The sequence below is a fragment of the Phaethon aethereus genome (assembly GCF_964289735.1).
Source record: "Phaethon aethereus genome assembly, chromosome: 1".
Classification (NCBI taxonomy): domain Eukaryota; kingdom Metazoa; phylum Chordata; class Aves; order Phaethontiformes; family Phaethontidae; genus Phaethon; species Phaethon aethereus.
In genome coordinates, this window is record NC_138575.1 from 109,736,567 (window position 1) to 109,755,789 (window position 19,223).

Here is a 19,223-nt window from a genome sequence, read left to right on the forward strand (position 1 = left end):
AAGAGTAATATAACTGTTTCTTGCTTTATTCAATATTTTTAATTTTAAGGAAAAACTGAAAATTGTATTTGCTATTAATAAGCTACGACAAAACAGTCAGATTGTTTCAGGAATTCAGAGTATTTGGTTAAATGCTGGCCCTATTGAAATTAGTTCACCATCAGTTTCAGAGTAGCTTTGGTTTTTAGCAGTCCTTACATTCTACACCATAGATACAAAAATTCAGTTTTTCTAGAAAGTTATGCAGTGTACTGAGTGCAGTGCTCCTATATGACATTTCTGTGTTCATTACGTCACATTGTTCATGCATGGGCAGCAAACAGGAGGAGCTGGAAGACATTGTGCAGCTGGAAAACTATGATATAGTTGCCATCACGGAATCATGGTGAGGTGACTCACACAACTGGAGTGCTGCAATGGATGGCTATAAACTCTTCAGAAGAGATAGGCAATGAAGGAGAGGCTGGTGGCATAGCCCTGTTATGTTAGGGAGTGTTTTGACTGCTTAGAGCTTGATGATGGTGATGATAGGGTTGAGCGTTTATGGGTAGAATCAGGGGAGAGGCCAACAAGGCAGATATTGTGGTGGGAGTCTGTTATAGACCACCCAACCAGGATGAAGAGACAGATGAAATATTCTGTAAGCAGCTGGGAGAAGTCTCATGATGGCTAGCCCTTGTTCTTGTGGGGGACTTAAACTTACCAGATGTCCACTGGTTACACAATACAGTGGAAACAGTATAGGAGGTTCTTAGAGGGTGTGGAAGATAGCTTTCTGACACAGATGGTGAGGGATCCAACTAGGGAAGGCACCCCACTGGACCTTTTGGTGGTGAACAGAGAAGGACTTGTGGGTGATGTGATGGTTGGAGACCGTCTTGGGCATAGTGATCATGAAATTATAGTTTTTGATTCTTTGAGAAGTACGGAGGTGGGTTAGCAGAACTGCAGTCTTGGACTTCTGAAGGGCAGACTTTGGCCTGTTTAGGGGCCTGGTTGACGGGGTACCTCGGGAGGCAGTCCTGAAGGGCAAAGGAGTCCAGGAAGGCTGGACATTCTTCCAGAAGGAAGTCTTAAAGGTGCCTGAGCAGGCCATCTGCATGTGCTGAAAGATGAGCTGGCAGGGAAGAGGACTGGCCTGGATGAACAAAGAGCTTTGGCTGGAACTCAGGAAAAAAACAGAGAGTTTATGACCTTTGGAAAAAGAGGCAGGCAACTCAGGAGGACCACAGGTTATGCAGGGAGAAAATTAGAAGGGCCAAAGCCCAGCTAGAACTTAATCTGGCTACTGCTGTAAAAGACAATAAAAAATGCTTCTCTAAATACATTAGCAACAGAAGGAGGACTAAGGAGTATCTCCATCCTTTATTGGATGCAGGGGCAAACATAGTGACAAAGGATGAGGAAAAGGCTGGAGTACTTAATGCGTTCTTTGCCTCAGTCTTTAATAGTAAGACCAGTTGTTCTCAGGGTACCCAGCCCCCTGAGCTGGAAGACAGGGATGGGGAGCAGAATGAAGTCCCCATAATCCACATGGAAATGGTTAGTGACCTGCTATACCACTTAGACATACAGAAGTCTATGGGACCAGATGGGATCCACCCAGGGGTACTGAGGGAGCTGGTGGAAGTGCTCACCAAGACACTTTCAATCATCTATTAGCAGTCCTGGTGTCGTGGTTTAACTTCAGCCAGCAACTAAGAACCACGCAGCCGCTCACTCACTCCCCCACAGTGGGACGGGCGAGAGAATTGGAAGGGTAAAAGTGAGAAAACTCGTAGGTTGAGATACAGACAGTTTAATAGGTAAAGCAAAAGTCGCGCACGCAAGCAGAGCAGAACAGGGAATTCATTCACTGCTCCCCATCGGCAGGCAGGTGTTCAGTGATCTCCAGAGAAGCAGGGCTCGATCACGTGTAATGGTTTCTTGGGCAGATGGATGCCATAACCCTGAATGTCCACTCCACCGCTTCCTTCTTCTTCGTCACAACTTCATATACCGAGCATGACTTCATATGGTATGGAATCTCTCTTTGACCAGCCTGGGTCAGCTGTCCCGGCTGTGTCCCCTCCCAGCTTCCTGTGCAGTCCCCCCTTCTCACTGGCAGGCCAGCATGAAAAGCCGTACAGTCCTTGACCGCTTAGCAACAACCCAAAACATCAGCACCTTATCAACATTTTCTCTTCCCAAATTCAAAACACAGCCTCACACTAGCTTCTGTGAAGAAAATTAACTCTATCTCAAATGAAACCAGGACACCTGGCTATCCAGGGAGGTCCCAGTTGACTTGAGGTTAGCAAATGTGACACCCATCTACAAGAAGGGCCAGAAGAAGAATCTGAGGAACTACAGTTCTGTCAGTCTGACCTCGGTGCCAGGGAAGGTTATGGAATGGATCATCTTGAGTGCCATCATGCAGCATGTACAGGACAACCAGATGATCAGGCCCAGCCAAGCATGGATTTATGAAAGGCAGGTCCCGCTTGACTAATCTGATCTCCTTCTATGACAAGGTGACCCGCTTAGTGGATGAGGGGAAGGCTGTGGATGTTGTTTACCTGGACTTTAGTAAAGCCTTTGACACCATTTCCCACAGCATTCTCCCACAGAAATGGGCTGCTCATGGTTTGGACAGGTGTACTCTTTGCTGGGTAAAAAACTGGCTGGATGGCCAAGGCCAAAGCATTGTGGTGAATGGAGTCAAATCCAGTTGATGACTGGCCACAAGTGGTGTTCCCTAGGGCTCAATATTGTGGCCAGTTTTGTTTAATCTCTTTGATGTAGATGAGGGAATCAAGTGCACCCTCAGTAAGCAGACAATGCCAACTTGGATGGGAGTGTTGATCTGCTTGAGGGAAGGAAGGCTCTACAGAGGGATCTGGACAGGCTGGATCAATGGGCTGGGGCCACTAGTATGAGGGTCAGCAAGGCCAAATGCTGGGTCCTGCGCTTGGGTCATAACAGCCCCATGGTACGCTACAAGCTTGGGGAAGAGTGGCTGGAGAGCTGCCCAGCAAAGGATCTGGGGATGTTGGTCGACAGCCAGCTGAAGGTGAGCCAACAGCGTGCCCAGGTGGCCAAGAAGGCCAATAGCATCCTGGCTTGTATCAGAAATAGTGTGGCCAGCAGGAGTAGGGAAGTGATTGTGCCCCTGTACTTGGCACTGGCGAGGCCGCACCTCGAATTCTGTGTTCAGTTTTGGGCCCCTCACTACAAGAAAGGTGCTGGAGTGTGTCCAAACAAGAGCAACAAATCTGGTGAAGGGTCTAGAGGACAAGACTTACAAGGAGCAGCTGAAGGAACTGTGGTTGTTCAGTCTGGAGAAAAGGAGGCTGAGGGGAGACATTATTGCTCTCTACAACTACCTGAAAGGAGGTTGTAGCAAGGTGGCTGTCAGTCTCTTTTCTGAGGTAACAAGTGATAGGACAAGAGGAAATGGCCTCAAGTTGCACCAGGGGAGGTTTAGATTAGTTATTAGGCAAAAATTCTTCACCAAAAGCGTTGTCAAGCATTGGAACAGGCTGCCCAGGGAAGTGGTTGAATGACCATCCCTGGAGGTATTTAAAAAGACATGTAGATGAGGTGCTTGGGGACACAGTTTAGCGATGGACTTGTCAGTGCTCGATTAACGGTTGGACTCGGTCATGTTAAAGGTCTTTTCCAACCTAAATGATTCTATGGATCAAACTGGATCCTTCGTTAGGAATACATGACCACCATTAACTTCAGTTACACAAACTGACATCTTCTAGTGCTTAACTCAGAATATGTAAGAGGTGAAGAGGAATATTCGTCAAGAATAGTGAAAGTGAGAATTAAGGCCATCCTTCAGTGTGTAACCTTGATAACTGAAATATTTGAAGCAGTGAGCGAGAAAAATTCAGTTTCAATTAAATGCAGTGAAATAATCAACTTATTATTTAAGACTTTCTTAGGAGCACTTCTACTTTATGACTAGTTTAGCTTAGGGCTCCTAGTTTAGTTTAGGACTCACACTTTAGCCTCACACTAGCTTCTATAAAGAAAAGTAACTCTACCCTGGCTGAAACCAGGACAGGTATCAATATAAGTGGAGGGCAGAAGCAGAGAGTGGGTCTCACCAGAGCTGTGTACAGCAATGCTGACTTTTATCTTTTGGATAAGACAGATTATCTGTCTGCTGTAGATATACATGTTGGGAAACATCTTTTTGAGAAGATAATTGGCCCTTCAGGTCTCCCAAAAAGCAAGGTAAAGTATTCCTTTCAATTTGAGGATGAACTGCTTTGTATAATGCAACAGACAGTAAAAGTTCCAGTCATTCTGCCAAAGCTCATAATTTACCTAGTGTGTTGATAAAAATTATAGTGAATATAGAGGCTAAATAAAAAGCACAGCTGATTGTGCCAATTTGGAGCCTATAGGGTAGACATATTACAGACTGAAAAAAAGATTGAGAGATGGTCTGGCCTGGAAGTCTGAAAGATTCATATAATATCTGCTCATTTCTTCTTTACTGGCAGTTTTTGAGGAGTGCTGTGATCCGCATATAGAAAGCAGGCCCTTTGTGGTCACTTTTGATGCCTCACTGCGGTAAATGGGTTATAGCCAGTACAGGTTATAGTAAGAAAGGCTTTTTGTTGAACAAAGAAATTCCTAGGGGAAAATGGAATCAGAAGGAATAGATTCTCACATTTAAAAACTGTTCATGTGGGAAGGTAAGATAGCTTGTAAAAAATCTCTCCTCAGTGTTATGAATTAGTACAGATTATTTCTGCTGGCTGATGCCTGCAAAACACATGTACCACTATGAAATACTTACTATTATGAATACGTTACTTACTATGAAGTAAATGTCTTTTGCTTTCCCTCTTCCCCTGAGTTTACCTGCTTCTGGGTTATAAGTATCTGGCAGAAGCAAGAACTCTAGTTCTGCTTGTAAGCAGATTTTAATATTGAGACTATCAAACTACATGTAGTATAATAAAAGCTGTAGTATCTTCTCTTTTCAACCTAATCTAAACCATTCCTGAGCAGAAGATACACATTAAGAAACAGGTAAGTACAAGTAAACGTAAGTAGCTATAAGCATAAAGTTTGACATTACAATCAGCAATTAAGAGAGTAATGTAGTAAAGTAGGCAATAAATAACCATAACAGTAACAAAGCAGACAGCTAAATGAGCAAAATCCAGAAAAATTCCGTTATATCATTCCAGCTATCATAATATAATGTCTATTTTTAATATGGACTTTGTATTTACATGGTAAAATGGAAAACATTGTGTTTCAGGCTCGTATATTGGCGACTCAGCCCAATGTTCATGCCTCACACTGATCTTGTAATAGTAAGGGAACTCATTTCAAAGAAAGCTGATTTTGCTGAGCTTATTCAAGTCTTCAGTGCAGAGCATACAAGTGAAGAGACAACCCCAATGGAAGGTGAGAAAATTTGTATACTGTGTTGGCTTAGTATTTTTTTCTTTTCATTCAATTGTCTCAAAATATTCCTCCTCCCCTTCCTGGAAATGAAAATAATAATTGCTGGAAAATGTAGAGCATTCCTGTCTATGTTTTGTTATAGAATTAGAGGTTATAATCTGAAAAACAGTCAGGCTTTAATGTCTTGAGATCAAATGGTTTACTCTTTCAACTAATGAATGTATGATAAAGCTGCCTTATGCATCTGTTTTCTACTTTTACATACTGTATTAATTACCTGGTAAAGTTACTGGATTCTGCTAAGGATTTATCTCCCAATAAATAACTTAAGGATATTTCAAATTAATCTTGCAGTGTCAATGATTATGTCCTGTTTTATATTGGATGTTTCCCATTTCCATCACCTTAGACTGCTGTAATCATGGAGCATAGCAGAAGGAGTTGGAGAATATGGTCTATTTATAGACGAAAAAAATAAATCAACTTTTAATACTCTTATGAAATACTTTCAGCCAGTAAGTAGACAGCATAAACAAATACTGCATAGTACTTTGAAAAAACATACATAAAAATCATTCACATGGATTGGGACTCAGCTTACTTCTGTACCTGCAAGTTGTAGGAAAGAAACAGGTACATTGACAAAGCAGTCTGTTTGACCTGTTTTCATCCTGTACTTCAGGAGGAGATTAATTGTGGTTATTTAATTTTGAGAGACAGAATCTCTCCACATGACACAGAAGAGTCCTATAACAGATAAGTGGCTAGAGATGTTTATAATCATGGAATCATAGAATAGTTTGGGTTAGAAAGGACCTTTTAAGGTCATCTAGTCCATCCCCCTTGCAATGAGCAGGGACATCTTCAACTAGATCATGTTGCTCAGAGACCCCTCCAACCTGACCTTGAATGTTTCCAGGGATGGGGGCCTAATCCTGGAGCCAGCATCCTCAAATATTTGCTGAGGTTTGACAGGGAGGAGTGGAAAGACGTAACAGCAAATGAAAAGGAAATTAGAACACTTTTAGAATATATCCTGTAAGGCTTGGGAACTTTTAACGACTTTCATTTTTCTCTTTATATTTTCCTTTTTCTTAGGAAGATACAATATTGATATGGATCCCACCGAGAAATTTGATGAAGTTACATGAAAAAATGGTGTGTATATTATAGTGAAAGTTAGAAGTTGAAGGGTATCCCTGAAACAGCAGATGTAAAATAGAAAGATGTCTAAACTACCTATGCTATTTTTTCTCTAGAGTGTCAGTTACGCTACTGAGAAACCAAAACGGAATCTTTCAGAAAGACCAATGGCTGCATTCCTGTTTCTTGATGCTCAAAGTATGGTCTATAATTAAAGACCTTAGAAGAGTCTTAAAATAAGAATACAGAGGAAGGAAAGAGTGCCTGGATTAATTCTCTGCTAAGGAATTTAAATACAGATACCATTACATTGGAGAAATAAAGGTTGTCTTTCATCTGAGAAAGAAGCAGGACATTCTGATTTGAAGATTTACATAGAAGTTTTAGTTGGTTGTTTACATACCTCTTGTGCTATAGTGTATTTTCTATAGAATTTGGAAAGAATGTGCTCATATTTTAACCGTGCCAGTAATTTATATATTGCAGTTATGTCAGCATTACAACGTTGGCGTGTCCCAAGAGACAGATTTTTTTTTCTGTACTGTTTGTGAATAGCTTTTTTCCTGTGTAGACACTTCCAACTTTTTCATATTCAAAATTTACAGAAATTATATAACAGATTACTTAACTGGAAATAAATATTGTGAATATTTTAAACAATGTGAAAGAAACTGTAGCAACTTAAAACGTCTGTTTTGTCTGTACTGTTTTATTAGCAATATTACATAGTGAGTTCACAACAAATTCAACAGCTAGCAGGAACATTGCATTCTCCTGTGATCTCACACTTCAGTGAGACTCTTGTAGCGTGATCAACAATTTGAGCATTTGGCCGCCAAGAGAGTTTCATTAGAAAAAAATAATTATTTTGTGTATGAGAACTTAGTTTACTTCTACAACAATGTCATCTCAAACAGGTACTTTACAGCAGTTCTGCATCTGTGATTGAGACCCTCTTCTGTAGAATTCCACAACTAAGTGTTTACCTTTACTCAGAGTAAACCCACTGAGAAACAGAAGGATAAGAGCAATTTATCCACCACACTTTGTAATGAATGCATAGATTATGGCTAAGCACTAGGATGATTTCTTCTTTATGTACCAGAAACTAGTAAGTTTATAGAAAATATGCATATGCTGTCTGGGATGAGACTATTAAAAAAAAAGAAAAAAAAAAGTTTACCATTAGGTCATGAGCATAGATTGTACTACATTTCAACTATGAGTTCCTCGTACAAGTTTATGAACAAATCACGTTTATATTTCAGTAGTTCATGTGGAAGTAACCTGGTGTCTGTACCTATAGGCATCAGGTAGGTCTTGAGAGTGGAATCTTGGGTTTAAGGAAATAAGTCCATTTCCTCTCCTTCCTTTGTGATTCAGTTCAGTTACAGGCAGAGATCAGCAAGGAGATTTTCAGTTTTGGTTTTCAGTCATATACCTGAATCTTTTCCAGACAGGAAGAGTAGGAAAGCAATATGAGTGAAGGAAGCACTAGCCAGGCGTTGAGAGACTTGCATTTTGTTTTTAGTGGTGCTACCAATTCTAGATCTGTCATATTCCCTCCCCAGTCAATCTGTAAAATGGGAATGATAGTGCTTATCTCTTTTGTAAAATGGGTAAATTGCTAATATAATGATCTCAAAGAGTCATTATATTAGCAATGTGTTCACTGTAGTATAAAAATTTTGTAGGTAATTCCCTTTTTTCTTTGCCTTGATTGACTACAGGTGGTTTTCTGTCAGGCTTGAATTTCTGGGAAATTTAACAGTGTTCTTTGCTGCACTCTTTGTAGCACTGCATGGAAATACAGTGAGTTCTTCTACAGTGGCTTTATTGATATCCCACACTCTAAACATAAGTAATGGTATAAACTTTTGCTGCTACCACTTTGCATATGAAAAGGGAAGAATACATACAATGAAGTTGAGTAGGTGAATATACGCGGTGGAATCAATGAAACTAAATCCCATGGGCAGAACAGAGTTTTCCTTTGAATTCCACTAATTCTGGACAGCTTCACATTAATTATTTTCCACTTCTGAATTTAGATGAAATAATAATTATTAAAACAGATTTAAAAATAAAGTTAATGAATCTAGGTATGGTTTATTTTTAAGTGTTTTGTTAAACCAAATAAGCTTAGTCATGTACAATTATACATCATATTTGATTTCTTGTTCTTGTTCACTTACTGAATGTTATGTAGGAAGGAATGCTTACTGAAAAGTTTAATGAAATAATTTACTTTGGCATTATCCTTGTAAAAGTAATATGTGAGCCACATTTGAAATGTGTCTTGAAGTAAGGTAAACTGTATTGATAATTTGCTAGTTAAAATAAATCTTAAGTATTATGTATAGACAAACTAAGCATCCAAGTTTGTTTAAACTTGTGATGCTTAGGAGTCTAGTGGTGTCCAGGTTCTTACTGTGGTGAGTGCTTCAGAAACACAGCTGACAGAAACTAATGAATAGAAATGAAAAAAAAATATAGACAATTACCTGTCATGACATATCCACATCACCCCCAACCCACAAGAGTTCCATTTTCTGTTATTCAGAGATAGAACAATCATCTCCTTTATATCATCATATACTTGGTGATGACAGTCACAGGTACTGCACAGTTTTTCACCATCATCTAATGTCAGATTGACACTATTCTTTATTTAGTTACATACAGCATCTCAAAATGGTTGACTCGAGAAATATTTTTGGCTCACTTTTTTCCTATAGAAGTAGGAATATTTAACCGCAGAACGTCTGCAGAAGCATTCCCAATGCTTGAAGATGACAAATTTGGCAGACGTGGTAGACCAAATAGGTATCTCCATTAGAAATTCTTTGTTCTGTATAGGTAGATTACCTAGGGAATAGTGCAATAATGTACCCACAATATGAGCCATATATGTTTTTCCTTTCAACATATACAATTACTGTGCACTTTCTGTTGATCCTGAAGTAGTTTTAGATTTCTGGAGCTGTTATGTTAGCAGAAATTACAATAGCCATTGGGGAGTCTGAAGGCAGACGAGAAGTGCTCAGAGGAATGCTGAGATCAGTCATTTTCTAAGTGATAGTTCATTTGGCATGCCATCATTTTCTGTACACTATTTGGCTTCTGTGATTAAGCATTCAGCTTATGAGATGATTAAATTCAGGGTAAGTTTTGAAGTCAGTATGCTGTATTCTAGTGGAATCAATTTTTTACATTCTATGATGCAACTATTTCCCCAGATAATTCAGAGTCTAAATTTTTGTGTGTGTAAAGCAGTGAAATTGAGACTAATGCAGTTTCAATTGAAAGAGTTTCTGAATATGCAAAAATGGATGAAAAGGTGAGCATTCTTCTTGAAATGGTGAGCATTCCTCTTGAATATTTAATTTACATGCATAGAAAATGACTGACTTAGATTGACTTTAATATTGGTGAGTGGTAAGAGCAGGTATGAAATTTGGTATTTATTTGTATTAAATCTTTTCTCTTTTTTTTTTTTTTACACTGCAAATAATAGGTAGATTCTTCCTTACACTTACAGTCATAGCAGTTTTATTCCTATTTTGACCTGTAAATTTCTTGGCATCCTTCTTAGCAATAGATTTTGTAGTAAGGCTAATGCGGCTGAAGCTCAGGTGAACTCTATGCTATCTGCAACCAAGAGGAGCATTTTAAGAGGGGAAGAGAGGATGATGGGCCTGTCAGACCCCTAACTGTTACTCACCTCATATCTGGAGAGACATTTGTTTCAAACCGATTTGCATTGTTTATTATGCTTTTCTGAAAGTAGTGCCCATGTCAAGTACGGAGTCATAAGAGCCTTGGTCTGTCTCGGAAACAAGACTTTCTTCTACTTCATTCTCTTTTACCCTTCCTCCATGTTTAAGTTTCTTAACCTTTGTTCCCATCTTTCTGTTCTCTCCTGCTCTACTTCTTAATACAAAATGTTTCTCATAAAATACACATTTTTAGTATCTGGGAGATGAGGCATCAGATTAAATTCAGTTCCTGTCAGTTGATGGAACAGATACCTGACTATTAGCAACTACCCAGTTAAACTGAGTTTACTTTTCTAAATGAGTGTATAAGATGTTGTTAAAAAAACCCACACCCCAAAAGCAAAAACCCTAAAAATCCCAGCTGGAATGCTTCTGACCAGTGTTCATGAAAGTAGGTTCTCCTTCCCTTATATTGCATTGGAATTATCCTAAACTTGCTGGAATTCTTAAAAATTAGGAACATAATTTTCCTAATGTTTTTATTAACTTGTAACATTTTTACTGTCATATACTGAAATACCAATGGTTTTAATTCCAGTAACCATGGATAATGTCAAAAAGACTACCAGTGGGGTGGCCTGAGAGAGGAATAATAGAGTTTGTTAACTACAAGGCTCAGTATAGGAAGGATCTTTGTTTAGCCCTGAATGATGTCTCTTTTCAGACACAGAGCAAAGAGAAGGTACTGTATATAATAAGAAATAAATCAGAGGTATAAAATTCTGTATACTCCAATACTAGATACAACAAGATGATGTTGAACAGGGAAGATGTTAAGTGGATAAGACATTAAAGAAAAGACAAATGAGAAAGGAAAAGTATTTTCTCCTACTATGTAGAAACTCTTATCCCTGTAAGAAACTGAAAGAAGTTTTTATGAATTTGGCAGTCTTAAGGCAGATCCAAATCTGAAATTAAACTTCTTGTCCACTGTGTTGAATATTTATGAAGAGAAAAATGCTGACAGATTAGTGCTAATCAACTTTGGGTTTAGGATCAAGGAACGCCAAGCAAGACCTAGTTTACAGTCATTGGTTTGAGCTGAGGAGTGCTAGACAAAAGTGAGGGGAAATGGAAAGGATTCCCGCTGAACCAGGCATAGGCTGTACAGCTTCTGAGGGAGAGCTGTGATTGAGAGTCATGTGTTCCAAAAGTGAGTTTTAAACAGTTTTATCCACCTATAGGATTGCATGTTGGTGAAAGAAACTGAAGTTTTCAACTGAAAGTTGAAACTGAATTCACTAATCATTTTTCATATAGAATGTTTAGCATGGAAAGTTATAGTCTTTATCAGAAAACTTTTTGTTTCAGGTTGGAATTGTTGGAAGAACAGGAGCTGGTAAATCAGCATTCACAAATTGCTTGCTTAGAGTTCTAGAGGGATCTGAAGGCAAAATAATTACCAATTGGAATTGATGTATCAACTATTGGGTTCCATGACCTACATGGAAATCTTAACATTATTCCACAGGTGAGATGTGTTTTAGAGAGAACTTTTTTTTTTTATTAACACAAAACACATTTTGGTTTTTTTGAAATTATAACCCCAAAGTCCACAGGCTGACAAGAGACAGAGGCATAAAACTCCAATAGAATTTTACTGATCTTTGAAAACAGGCTCTGGTTTGGCCTGTCAGGTTTTAGAATTGAATTTTTGAGAATCTTAGCTATTTGATTAGACAGTATTCTTCAGTACTGCTGGCATAATGCTATCCTGAAAAATGTCACAACTGCATGTTGGCAATTATATGGAAGAAGCCACAAAACAGGGAGACCACAAGCATGACATTATGTTTTATTATGCCAGGTTTCGTTTAACAGTCTTAGCTAGAATAACTCGTGTTCTCCAGAATCTGTATGTATATGGTGTTTTTAGGTCCCGCCTGAAGGCAAAAATATTTTAAAATAACTCTAATTATGTCTAAAGAATGTAGGGAATAAAGTGATATGTACAAGAATCATGTAAAATGTATTTAAATTAATCTGCTATGGTCTGTCATGTAAAGCTGTCCCTGCTTGCTTCAGAACAGGGCAGGAAACTCAAGATTAATTCACATATCATTAGGATTGTGTTCATGCTGGTAAGCTGATTTATGTTGAAATGCTCCAGTATAAAGTAAAACCTAAAACACAAATGTAATGGTCACCTGGAGACTTTTTGCATGTTTTTTACATTTTATGAATGCCATTCATAAAACCATTTTTGTGCAAGGCTGATGTTAACATCACTTATAATAAATTTATCTGACATTTTCCAAAGGAAAGTTTTGGTTTTTTCTTGCTTTTGTGGAGCTTTAACCCTGGTAATGTGTCCTGTGTGTCTCTACCATAGATTGTGCATGGAGATGAGGCTAGTAGCTAGTATTTAAATCAAAACAGCTTGGGTCTTTCCAAGAATGAGCTGAATAGAAAAAAATATGTATATATTCCTTCAAATCCTTGGCTGCTTTTCCTTTGAGAAATATATTTGCTCAGGGGAATGATAAATTTACAGGGTTTGGTACAACTTTTCAGTCAGAAATGACAATACTAAACCAAATTTGACTATGCTGCAGGACTTCAAAACACACCAATTCATACATGCACGGTACATTTTCTTGTTTCAAGCAGCTAATACTCTACGAATCTGCCCAACGTCTGGCAGTTGTAAATTGCACAGTATTTTCTCAACTGCAGTTGCAGGTCTGATTTACTGTGGATAGAGAATAGTGGATCCACATCAAGGCAATTAAATTGAGAGAGGTACAGGAAAGTTTAGTGAACTAAGAAGCTGGGATCAGACAAGGAAACTAGGACTGGAGGGGTGGAAAAATGGAGAGTGGAGGTTGTGGAGAGTAGGTGGAGCCTGGAGTGTTGAACTGCGTAGATCAGGAGAATGAACTAGATGAAGATAAAAGTCTGGGAGAGAAAAAAGGATATGGCAAGATACCAAAACTTTCTGTGTGCACATACTTTTTCAGATCAGTCAAATGTATCTCATACAAACAGTTTTCAACAATGATATTAAAGTACAGCTTTGCAAATTACTTAACTGATGTTCTAATGCAAGACACATGAAGTTTAAATGAAGAACATGCACAAGAACTCATACCATTTTAACAGTCCTTTTTGGTCACGTAGCTCCCTCAAAATTCACCGTTCCACCTGCATGTAGCTTACTAGTGAATGTTGTTGGCCTTTTACAGTCTACCTCTTGGGTCACAAGCACTGTGACTGCACTTAGTCAATGGGTCTGTTCACTGCCTCTAAAAACATCAGTCCTATTTATAAATCTGTGCAGGTAATCATATGTTATCAAGTACTGACTTCTTAAATTTGCCTTTTGAAGAAAAAGGCTTTTGCCTCCATCCAAAAAAAGTGTTTAAGTACTGAACACTTGTTTCTACAGTCGTAAGGGCTGGGTATGACCCATAGGCATCCTGGCATGTACCAGTCTACGTGTGCCTTTCCAGACATTCCCTGCTCCATTCAGTGCACAGAAGCTAGTGATGCTCATTTACGCAATAACCACTTTTGTTCTTATTGATATGTGCCCTTTCCTATAGGAAATTAAGAATATTTGACTAATAATCACAGCCTTCTAATTTTTCTTAACAGTGCTCCTGGATGTAGTACCCAGTGCTTCACAAACTTGACAATAGTAATAATTCATACGTTGTTGCAGTTGCCAGGTGCTGGGCAGGTCTTTAGTCAGCTATAGAACTGGTAGCATGGAGAAATGCGTTAGAAATCTTTGGCTCTTCACATTTCACCTTAATGAATAACTGAGCACACTGAAACCCCAAGTGATTTTTCTTTTCATCCACCAGCTTCAAAACGTTACAATTTCCCTTGCAAAGCTTCATTTCCAGAATTATTTGTCCCAATTTCCTATATGAATGTAGGGATTTATGGCAGATTGTTTCAGGTTTGTGTTGGAATTTGTGCACTCACATGCTGCTGTTATGTGGGACCCCATCCTGTTTTCTGGGACACTGCAGTCAAACTTGAATCCACTTGGAAAACACTGATCTTGAACTGTGGGAGGTACTGGAACTGTGTGACTGACTTAGAGGATTTTGTCCAGTCACTCCCAAAGAAGCTCCTTCGTGAGGTTTCAGAAGGTGGTGAAAATCTCAGGTAGATAAATAAGGAAGTGCTATTGCAGTTATTTTCTGGTACTGTAAAACTATGTGTTCCTTCCAGAGAATTTACTTCAGAAAGTATCAGCATGAAATTGACATTTCTCCCATCACTCTAAGTAGAATTGTTCTGGTAGTACAAGTTTCACAACTATATAAAGTCCTGTGGCTTGTGCTATATGGGAAGCCAAAGGAGACTAGTTTCAGCTCAAGTATATGAATAGGTATATGGGGGGGGGGGGGGAGGGGCACAGAATTAATGCACCACCTAATTACTTTTGACTGGAACAGTGCTCATTTATTTAAATTAAAAAAAAAAACAAACCAAAACAAACCAAAAAACAAAACAGAACAAACCAAAAAAAACCAAACCAAAAAACCCCAAACCTGGAAAGGAGGCATAGTTCTGTAAGGAGGGTGGCACTTGAACTAAAAGGACTCTAAGCTCTACGTGACAAATACTGAAGCTTTCAGCAGCAAAGGGGCAGGTTTTAAATGGAGTGTACTGAATATCAACTTGAATTTTTTTGACAGATCATTTTCAGGAGGAAGTTTCTAGAGGGAATACACCACAGCTAACACACACGAGTATCCAAACTTTTACACTGAACGTTAATAAAAAGTGGTTTAGCATTCCATCTGGCTTATTCAGAGTCCCCATTATGTGAATATAGTATCTTGTATTCCACATAAAACAACTAGCTTGCTCAAAGGCTCCTCACAGCATTGCCGTTTACTACAGCTACAATCTGGATATATATTGATCAAGTTTCTTAAAATGACTTTCTAATTTTACACAAATCACGTATTTTGATCACATTGGCACTGGAACAACATAATGAAGCAGTAAAGTCCTTGGCATATTTTAACTGTTACACTAGTAAAGACTGAAAAATAAATCTTGCTGTTCACATGCTGTTTTTAATTAAAAAAATAGTACTTAATTAAGTTGCTCTGACATTATGCCCATTTAGTTAATAAGTTCTTATTATGATGGCAAATTCATAAAAAACCAGAACTCCTTTCTGGGTGGACGTACAGGCAGATGTCACGTGGTGCTGATTTTTAGGACATGCATATTTGCATGTATACTTAGGTTATTCTTGAGGCAATAAACTTGCCCCATTAAGTTAATTTTCCTTTTGATCTTGTGATTTCTGAGTAATTGTTTACATAAACTGAAAAATTATTTCAAATAACTGAAAGCCATGTCTTATATATCTAATTGAACATTAAAAAATCACATTGTGAAAATATTCCAGAAAAATGGGGTCAGGTGCAGCAATCTTTTTGCTAGCAGATTTTAATGCAAACCTCCATACTAATTACAGTGGTAGGACAGGTTATATACATTTACCGAACGTGTCAGTTAAACATGCCTATGCTTTTGTAGGCCACATAAATATTCATTTTTATTTATTACAGTTATATATATATATAAAAATTAATTATATTTATTACAGTTCCTAAAATTATTCAAAATTAATACCAGCTCAATCAATGCAGTCTTATCTTCAAAAACTAAGAGAAGATCCCCATGAACTTCTTTAAAAAAAAAACAACAAAACACACAAAAAACACCTCAAAGTGTATGAATAAAGTTTCAGGCAGCCCTGTTATATGATTTTTATACTGACACCTGGTTAATATCGAGTGAACTTTTATTTTCAGTTCCCTTCTTCCACCCCAAACTGCAGCTTGAGGAGAAAGGGTTTTTTTCCCCTGCCACCTCAGTTCCTAACACTCCTCTGTGCCACTTCCTAGAGGAGACACACCACTCCAGGGTCTAACACCTCCTTGACAAGTTGAGGGATTACAACCTCATCCTCTAACCTGCAAAGGAATTCAAGGAAGGCAGGAAAATAGTGCTGTTACAGTATTTCCCTGAGAAACTGAAACAAGACATGTCCAAAGGGCAGAAATTGCTTTTATTAAAAACATTCTTAAGGGTTATTTATAAAATGCATTTTATCATCTGCACTTGGGAACAATTCAGAAACATACCATTGGTGAGGCATCTTATACTTTCATAATTTCAACCCACAAAACAAGCTTTAGCTATATAAATTTGTTACACACCTAACCACAGGCAACCATATTCGAATTTCAAGATTGTAGAAAGATTTGTAGAAAGATTTCAGCCTTCAAATACCAATTTGTTTAATGAGAGACTTTTGGCAAGCAGTACATGCACATACCTGGAAATAGCCACTTAGTACAGTAGACTCATCTTTAAAATTCAATTGTTTGTGCCAAAATACAGTATTAAAATAAAAAGACACAATATAAATAACTTGATTGCAGAATTCAGAAGTTATTTAATAAATAAGAAAGCATTGTGAGATACCCAACATATAGTAAGTTCTCTAAAAAAAAAACAACCCCAAAACCAAAACCAAAACAAACCCTGTATAGAAATCTGAATAAATACCCTTTTGTGATTTTTTTTTTTTTCCCACAAGTAAACAACTGGCCCTTCCCTTACAATTCCCAGGTTAACACTGAAGGAGATTTAACTCCTCCAGAGTGAAGGAGTATGCAAAAGGAAAAGTAGTACTTCATTTATTTGCATGGAGAGTTTAACCATTTGAAGTTACTCACACACTCCTGCCTAACCTGTCCCAAAATTGCAAAAGCTTTTAATAGTTCAACTTCACTGTGGTGTGGTTCTATTTTTGTACAGGTCTGCTCATTTTACACAGTGCATTAAAAAAATAAATGAAGACTAATGACCTACTGTAACGTCAGCAGACTTTCAGATGAATTTACAGCAGGGCAGAAGGAAAGGCCACAGTGACTCCAAAGACATTTGAATATATGTTGAATTAAATACATACATTTAAATCTGCAAAGTAAAGGCCCCAAATAGCAACGGCGTACGATAACCACACTGTATATTGGCATTCATCCATGACTCCACTGAAGAGGCACTTCTTCCAATGCAGGAGTTCTAGTTACTGAAAGTTCCATACAGACTTAGACAGGGTCACTTTCAAAAGAGGTACAAAGAAGAAAAATCTTCAAATAAAAAAAATCACTCTGGTTTTCAACTCAGGGAAATTAAACAGATGTTAGCAGTGCTTTGGGAATCCTCTGTAAAGTTAAACAACGTGGATGGAATGGTTGTGTGCAACTATGATTCAATTTAAGAGGTTTTTAATTGGATTACTTCAAAGATATATTTAGACAATAGCTATGCAAACAGGTGAATCAGCACAACTGATTTATGACAGTGCCATAAATCAGGGCTACTGCCAGGAGAATAAGCAGCCTATTTTAATATAGTCATAGGTTAAACAATAAATCTAAGTCCCACACTTTATCTTGGCAAACTTAATACAAACAAAATTATTCTGGAGCATACAAGAAAATGCTTAGCACCACCTGTTACTACAGCTTTACCTGATTAAGACTGGGTTGATAGATGTTGAAGCCAGTCTTAGCTGAACGAAGTGTTTTCATTGTAGAAAGTTCTACACGCTTTTAAGTATTGATTTAACCCTCCAAAGACAGCAGAACTGTCACCCTTTTTTTTTTTTTCAGATCATTAAGTTTTTGTTCCTCATGCATTTGCTAAATAGGTGGGTAGCAAACTATTCGCCTAAAAGTCTTAAGAAGGGCTACCTCAAATTCTGAGTTACACACACTGCTTCCTTCCCAAAAGGACAGCTACAATCTCTGAACATCAGAGATCTATGTTCAGAGACTGTAGAGTGGGAATATGACAAAATTTAAACCAGAGATTCAAGCTAAAAGGTATGAAACAGTCGGATGAATTTTCATTTACCAGGACTACAGGAACTAGACTTCATCCAAGGCAGTCCCTTCTGTCCCACGCTTTCTCCCTGAAAACAGTACAGCTTGAGGTACTCCACGGGGAATATGTCACACGCTTGTAGATACGCAACAATGAAATTCATGTTGGTCAAATTTAAGGGAAGATATACAGGTGTGACTTTAAGATACGTAAAATTAGTGCAGTTTTCAAATAAGGCGGGAGGAGGGATAAACAGTTGGTGATACGCCCTTGTTCTCTGTGGAGAACATCAGTGGTATGACAGCAGTACCTGTATGTTAACCACCAAAGCCAGATCAGGAAGTAAGCCCTTGGAGACACACTAAGTAACTCTACATTAGCAAGAGCTATGTTTCTTAATGTGGTTTGGCTGAAACGTGAGACAATTTGCCATATAGCCTCAGTAATACCATTATGCTGTTATGAACAGCAGAAGAATCAAGTGAATGCGTAAGTCTCATTCAAGCTGCAACATGCCTTTTAGAAAGGTGCTTAAATGCTCAAATGACTCAAATAAATCTAAGCTCAACACTGCTAGTGCTATGTGCGTTAACACTGCTTCACATTTTTCCGAAGTAAATATACTGGACCTGGGAATACCCTACAGTACCATACCACATTGTTGCTAACCTTTGGTCACACTCTCTTTGTATCTTAAACACACATCTCTTCAGGATTTGCTAATAAAATTTAGCAGGAAAACATGCGTGTGTCATCACTAGCATTTTCATCCAATATCCTGTCTACAAGCAAATACAGGACACTTCAGAACTTCAAAAATCACTGGTACCTTTAAAGTAAGATCTAGCTTTAACATAGTTAGGTGTCCAGTAACACCTAGTTGGAATAGATAAAAAAATGAATATAACACAGCAAAGATTAGGCTCTACTGCCAGTCAGATAAGTATGCACCATCGGAGTACACTTTTGGAGAGATGGAATGCAATGGGGAAGAGCTTCTTT

General features: G+C 38.2%; 1 pseudogene across 1 annotated transcript; it reads left to right on the top strand.

Moving 5' to 3' along the window:
• Positions 1-706: 706 nt before the first annotated feature.
• On the top strand, positions 707-15,147 carry LOC309411622 (ATP-binding cassette sub-family C member 2-like; annotated as a pseudogene). Its single transcript has 10 exons — positions 707-923; positions 4,058-4,235; positions 5,273-5,421; positions 6,520-6,563; positions 7,281-7,481; positions 8,295-8,421; positions 9,804-9,904; positions 10,882-11,025; positions 11,655-11,814; positions 14,294-15,147. The product of its transcript is annotated as an ATP-binding cassette sub-family C member 2-like (transcript).
• Positions 15,148-19,223: the final 4,076 nt, after the last annotated feature.